The sequence below is a fragment of the Acomys russatus genome, chromosome 15, assembly GCF_903995435.1.
Source record: "Acomys russatus chromosome 15, mAcoRus1.1, whole genome shotgun sequence".
NCBI lineage: Eukaryota > Metazoa > Chordata > Mammalia > Rodentia > Muridae > Acomys > Acomys russatus.
The window spans coordinates 62,690,844-62,697,848 of record NC_067151.1 but is presented as its reverse complement, the minus strand read 5'-3'; the positions used below and the strand labels follow the sequence as shown (position 1 = coordinate 62,697,848).

The window sequence follows — 7,005 nt, the reverse complement described above, 5'->3', positions numbered from 1 at the left end:
GTGCCTATTTGGACAGCACGTGTACTAAAATTGAAACAGCCCAGAGAAAACCAGCATGGCCCCTGCCCAAGGATGACATGCAAATAAAACCATTTTAATTTTAATTTTAATTAATTAATTAGTTTGTTTTAGGTTTGGTTTTTTGAGACAGGGTTTTTCTTTGTGTAGCTCTTGGCTGTCCAGGATTTACTTTGTAGACCAGGCTGGCCTTGAACTCACAGTGATCCACCTGCTTCTGTCCCCTGGCTTGAAACTTGTTATGGAGACCAGGCTGTTAATTAGCCCTCGTGAGGGCTTTTTCTTTTTCATTAACACACTGGTTCATTCTTTGGGAAGTCGACCGGATTTATTTGCAAATGAAGTAAAGCATCTTTTAATATAATTATTTCAAACTAGTAGTTCTGTTTTTTTGTTTTCTTTTGTTTGCCCATGCGTGTATCAGGAGGCAAACTGCATCACTGAAAAGCCACGTAGGAAGCCTTTTCAGTGAATGATGACTGCACGATGACTCAGTTACTTGTGGAGCCTGGAAGTGACCTTCCAGCCTCAGAGCAGGGCTTGTCAGTGTAACCCTATACTGAGCTTCTGGGCCCAGGAGGCCTCCTGTCAGCCTCAGCCCAGGTTTGTCCTGGAGGTAGATGTAGAGTCCACCCTGGGCCTGTTTCCTTTGCCTCTAGCCCACTGGGATGCAGTCCAGAGGTGTGGCTGAACGCGGACAGAGGGTCAGTGCCTAGGCTTGACCTTAAAGTAGAAGCACTAAGTTAAAGACAGGGGCTGCCCCTCCTCTTCCTGGGCCATTTTCTCTGTGTTGTGGCTGCCTCAGGGGTGTGCAGAGAGCTCTTGTCCTGAGTCTACAGGAGAGGTCAGACTTCAAGGGCTCTGAGGTCATCACTGCAACCTTCGTGTCCCGTTGGTCTGTCTCGTTTCCATTGTTAGAAAGTAGGCAGAACATTGTATATATAATAAATAAATAAATCTTTGAAAAAAAAAAAAAAAAGAAAGTAGAGTGGTGTGGGCTGGACAGATGGCTCAGCCATTAAAGGCTAGGCTCGCAACCAAAAATGTAAGAGTACAGAGTGGTGTGTTTTTCAAATTGGCTAGGCATGGTGATACACACCTGCTATCCGAAGATTGGGAAGGTAGAGACAGGAGGATCTCAAGTTTGAAGAAGCTTGGACTACACTTAAAAAAACAAAACAAAACAAAACAAAATCAACCTGGTTGGGCATGGTGATGGTGGTGCACACCTTTATTCCCAGCACTTGGGGAGGCAGAGGCAGGCGAGTCTCTGTGAGTTCGAGGCGAGCCTGGTCTGCAAAGCGAGTTCCGGGATAGCCGGGGCTACACAGACAGACCTCACCTCATCTCAAACAAAACAAACAAAGAGCCCTGTCTTAGCAACAACAATAAGAAGCAACCAAAACCCTGAATTTGAGGCAGATCTGGTGCCTATTACCATGTAAGTGACTCAGGATGTGTTATTGAGATGAGGCTTTCACCCAGCTGGCTACCTGGCTTGTGTAGGGTTAAGCTAAAAGCCTGTGGCATGAAAACCATTTGCTCAGCACGACACCTGCTGTGCACCTAGACTCTCTGTATATACACTTCGCCCCTTCACAGTGCCAGGACCTAAGCCTGGGTGCTCACAGATATGTTCAGTCAGAATTCTGAAGAGACGTCATTCTTGACCGGGTGGAGGGAGCATCACGGGCATGTAAACACCCCTTGCTCTTATGCGTGGACATAGAAAAGCAATAGACTCTCATATCACCTGGTGTCAAATCACTTACACATGCAATAGAAGGTAAAAACCAGGTGCTAGATGGCTTAGGGGTTAAGGGCAACTCCTGTCCTTGAAGACGACCAGACTCCAACTCTCAGTACCACATAACTCCGGGTTCTGGGGATCCAGCGCCCTCTCTGTCATCTGCAGACACTGCACACACGCACACAAGTGGACTCAGGGCTGGAGAGATGGCTCAGCAGCTAAGCATGTTCACACTCATTCACTAACGACTGCCTACAACTCCTGCCCCAACGGATCTGACACCTCTGGCCTCTGAAGGAAGTGCACATACCAGCCACCCCCTTCACAAAGTTAAAAATAAAATGACTTTTTAAACAATGAAAAATAGTTGGGAGTGGTGGCATGTACACCCTAATCCAGCACTGTGGAGGCAGAGGCAGAGGCAGGTGTAACTCTGAGTTCAGGGCCAGCCAGGTCTACAAAGCAAGTTCTAGGACAGCCAGGGCTGTTACACAGTGAAACCCTGTCTCAAAACCAAAAATAGAAGTAAAATAAAATAAGTAAATCAATAAGCAAATCTTGTGAAAAATACTAGACTGAGCAGTGTACCGCCTTCAAATGGCTGTTTCCCATTTCCCCTTCCTTCTCCTCTTCCTCTTCCTCTTCTTCTTCCTCCTCCTCCCCCTCTCTTGGTTACTTAAGACAGAGTTTCTCTGTGTAGCCCTGGCTGGCCTCGAACTTACAGAGATTCGTCTGCTTCTGGCTCCCAAATGCTGGGATTAAATGCATGCACCGCCCCCACCTGGCTAGTTTCCCATTTCTAAATGTGCAGTGGTGGTTTTCAGCCTGACTGCCCATCTAAATTACCTGGTGGATTTTTTGTGTGTGTGCAAATGTAGTGAGGCAACAGTATTTGGGATGATGTATTGATGATAGTGTAGATTATCACGGTTGACAGTGAGCCGTAAGAGCTAGGGGCTCCCCACAACGCACCCCTTTTTTCAAGACAAGGAAGTCCAGGCTGGTCTTGATCTCTGTGTGACAGAGGATAACCGTGAACTCCTGATCCTCCTACTCTACCTCCCAAGTGCTGGGACTCTAGCCATGTGCCACCAAGTTCTGCACATATATTTAAAAATACATGTATATATTTTCTACCTTTGAAACAGGGTTATAAGTATGAAATATTACAATTGGGAGACAGCAGGTATATCAATAAAACATACACACTCACACACACACAGACACACTCACACACACACAGACACACTCACACACACACAGACACACTCAACACACACAGAGACACACTCACACACACAGACACACTCACACACACACAGAGACACACTCACACACACACAGACACACTCACACACACAGACACACTCACACACACAGACACACTCACACACACACAGACACACTCACACACACACAGAGACACACACTCGCAGGTACATACACACACACACTCACACAGACACACACTCATACACATACGTACACACATAAACACACAGACACACATATACATATATACATGTGCACACGTACATCCACACACCAGACACACACACACGGACACACTCACACACACACACACTCACACACACACAGACACACTCACACACACACAGACACACTCACACACACACAGAGACACACACTCGCAGGTACATACACACACACTCACACAGACACACACTCATACACATACGTACACACATAAACACACAGACACACATATACATATATACATGTGCACACATACATCCACACACCAGACACACACACACGGACACACTCACACACAGAGGCACACACACTCTAATTCCGATGCTCAGAGGAGGGAGAGAACAAAGGGGACGTGCTGGGGAAAATTACGGCACCGTGGTAAACTGCACTGCTGTGTCCTCCAGGGAAAGCAGAGTGCCAGGCTCTAAGGCAAGATGGCGGGGAGGTTTGGGCTGCTGGCTGTTCCTTGTGCTGGCACACTCCGGTATCAGCGATTTCACAGAATGCTCCAGTAGGTGTCTGCACAGGAAGTACTTCTCATGAAGGGAGGTGACTGCCAAAGGAATGGAGCTAATGAGCGTGTAGCTTGGTGGCACTGGCCCGTGCAGCCCGTCTCCACGGTATAAGAAAACCAACCAGGGGCTGGAGAGATGGCTCAGCACTTAAGAACACCGACTGTTCTTTTAGGAGACCTGGGTTCAATTCCCAGCACCCACATGGCAGCTCACAACTGTCTGTAACTCCAACTGATTCCTTCACACAGACACACATGCAGGCGAAACACCAGTGCACATAAAATAAAATAAAAAATAAGAAAAAAAAAAAAAAAAAAAAGAAAGAAAGAAAGAAAGAAAGAAAAGAAAACCAACCAACCAACCAGAACACCAACTGCACAAAGAGAAATGATCATTTTCCTGGCAAAGCGTTTATTGAAAGTGACATTGCAGAGTGAACCATCTTCCAGAAGGCACACAACTACATTGGCCCAACCAAGAGAGCCAACAATGTGTAAGATTCTGCTACAATACGAATTGCCAAGGCACCTGCATCACAATCTCTTAAATATCTCAAAAAGTCAAAACAATATATTAGCTGATATTTAAAATGTCAAATCCTCCTGAAAACATATGGAACAGCTAACTCGACAGGATGGTGCCTGTCCCAATGATCTGTTGATAGCTGTCTTCAAAAATAGAATTAAGATTGTAAGCTACATGACCCAGCCTAGGTGCAGGGGCCTCATGGTGATCGTCAATACTAGGAGTCAGATATGCTTTTCCTGTGGGAAAGGGTGTAGTTCAAGGTGTCAGCTGCTGTGTCATGGTTTATTTTGATTTATGGGCTGCATCAGAAATGCTTTAGACAAAACTACCCTGAAACGCAGTTTATTTCTCAACTGCAGTTTTTCTCTTTCCCCAGTAGATGGCAGTAGCACACCATCTTTCATTACACAGGCTCAGCCAGGAAGGCTAAATTACATGGAAGGCTCCCAGCAGGTCAAGGCTAAGTTAGCGGGAAGTGAGAGAAGTGGCAAGGAGAAGAAAGAAGAGCGATTCGAAGGGAGTTTAAGGTTAACCTGGAGCTGGCTGCAGAAGATTAGAAAGATGGCCAATGGCTGTGAGGTCCAAGGAAGAGATAAGTGAAACCCTAAGTACCAAAAGCACCCAGGAGGCATCACATCTAGCATGCTCTGGCTTCTTGACAAAGGCAAAGGAAAATAAGGCTTGTAACTTAAAAGGGCGTGTTAACAGAAGAGGCAGACTCATTTAGCAAGCAGCTAGAAATTGTCTCACAGTTGCTGTTGACTTAAACGTTAAGATCTATCCAGGCATCCAGTGGTAAGAGTGGTAAATAATCCTAATAACAAAAGAGGACTAAACCGGGCATTAATCCCAGCACTCAGGAGGCAGAGGCAGGTGGCTCGTTGCGAGTTCAAGGCCAGCCTGGTCTACAAAGAGAGTCCAGGACAGCCAGGGCTGCACAGAGAAACGCTGTCTTGAGAAAACAAAAAACAAACCAACAAGGACTATTAAAGTAGGAACTGCCTTGGGAACAACTGGATTTCCCTAGAGGCTCTGCCTGGCTCCTCTTCCTGTGGCAGAGGCCACTCACTGAACTCCAATACAGCGGAAGCAGACCAGGAAGCAGCCACCACATGGACAAGATGAAAAGCTCTTCTTTTTTTAAAGATTTATTTATTTATTAACTATACAGTGTTTTGCCTGCATTTATACCAGGATAGGACACTAGATCTCATTATAGTTGGTTGTGAGCCACCATGTGGCTGCTGGGAATTGAACTCAGGACCTTTGGAAGAGCAACCAGTGCTCTTAACCTCTGAGCCATCTCTCCAGCCCAAAAGGCTCTTCTTACAGAGGCCTATTAAAGCTCTCTCAGTGGCCTGAGGACACTGTGCCTTTATCACCACTTGCCTTTGTGTACACTCACTAAAATTCCTTTATTCAAGTTTTTAAGAAGGGTTTATGTGCATGGACATTTTGCTTGTATGTGTATGCCCGGTGCCCTCATAGGCCAGAAGAGGTCATCGGATCCCCTGGAACTGGGCGGCACGTGGGTGCTGGGAACTGAACCAGGCTCTTCTGTAAGAGTGGCAAGTGTTTTCAATCTCCGAGTCATTTCTCTAGCCCAAAGGTGTAAGCCAGCAATAAGCCTAAACTGAAGATCCTCCTGCCTCTGCCTCCTCAGCACATCCTACTGGCCCTGCCTGCCACAGGCAGTGGTTAAAAAGTATCCTCAGAGAAGCCACTGTGCTACTGCGGGGACTAGAGACACCATTTGCCTTCCTGTTTTATTTATTTATTTATTTTTTGGAGACCCTCTTACTCTGTTGCCCAGGCTAGTTTTGAACTCTCACCCTCCTCCCTCCTTCCTGGGTAGCTCGCTGGCTTACAGGTGCCCTCGGTTCTCAGTGGTCCCTGACTAAGTCAGTGCCTGGGAACAGAGCAGTTTTTGAAACCAAGTTTTTCTAAAGGAGAAAAGGTGGACAGCTCTCTAGATGACTTAGTGTTCAAGGCATCTTGAGGGGTCATCGAAAGACAATCTTTCTAGAAAAAAAATTTTTCCCTCTAGGAGGCAGAATCAACTCAAAAGAATAAAGATGACAAGAAAATACTTTTACCAGGAGAAGAAGGTTAAAAAAAAAAAAAAAAAAAAGGCCTGAGCATTTGGAGCTAGGACAAATCCCAGGGCTCTAGCTCAGCTGGCCCTGCTCACCAGTGAGCCTTAAGGACACCCTGTTGGGTCTAATTGTTTTAGAACCCAGCGTACTTGATGTCATCACCCAGCTGTGAGCTCCCTGCCTTCTGTCTCCTTGTGTCACAACCCAAGAAGAAAATAGCAGCTTTAACACGTCCCCTCACCCTGGCCTCCCACTAATGTTGGGTAGTTTTGCTTTTTATAGCCCCTATCTCCCTACCGTAAACACCGACTGTATACAAACTGTTTCCTCCACTTCCAGTCACAAAAAGCAAATATACAGGCAGCACACCTGGGCGAGCGGGTGACAATGACACGTCAGACCTGCACTTAGCAGAGTCCCTAGTCCCTGCACACCCAGTAACATTTTTAAATGTTCTTGCTGTTCAAGAGAACAGCTTGATTTCCTTTGAGGAGTAAGGCAGGCTAAGCAAAAAAGTAAGTCATCGTGGCCAGAAAGACGAGCTAAGAACAGGCTTAATACAGTGAGCACTGCACATATACAAGATAATAAACATTTGCTA

The 7,005-nt window shown here is 46.1% G+C and overlaps 1 non-coding gene across 1 annotated transcript; it reads left to right on the top strand.

The window, feature by feature from the left end:
* On the top strand, positions 1-108 carry LOC127199741 (U6 spliceosomal RNA). The gene has a single exon (XR_007832005.1). It is a non-coding gene; the product is annotated as a U6 spliceosomal RNA (small nuclear RNA).
* Positions 109-7,005: the final 6,897 nt, after the last annotated feature.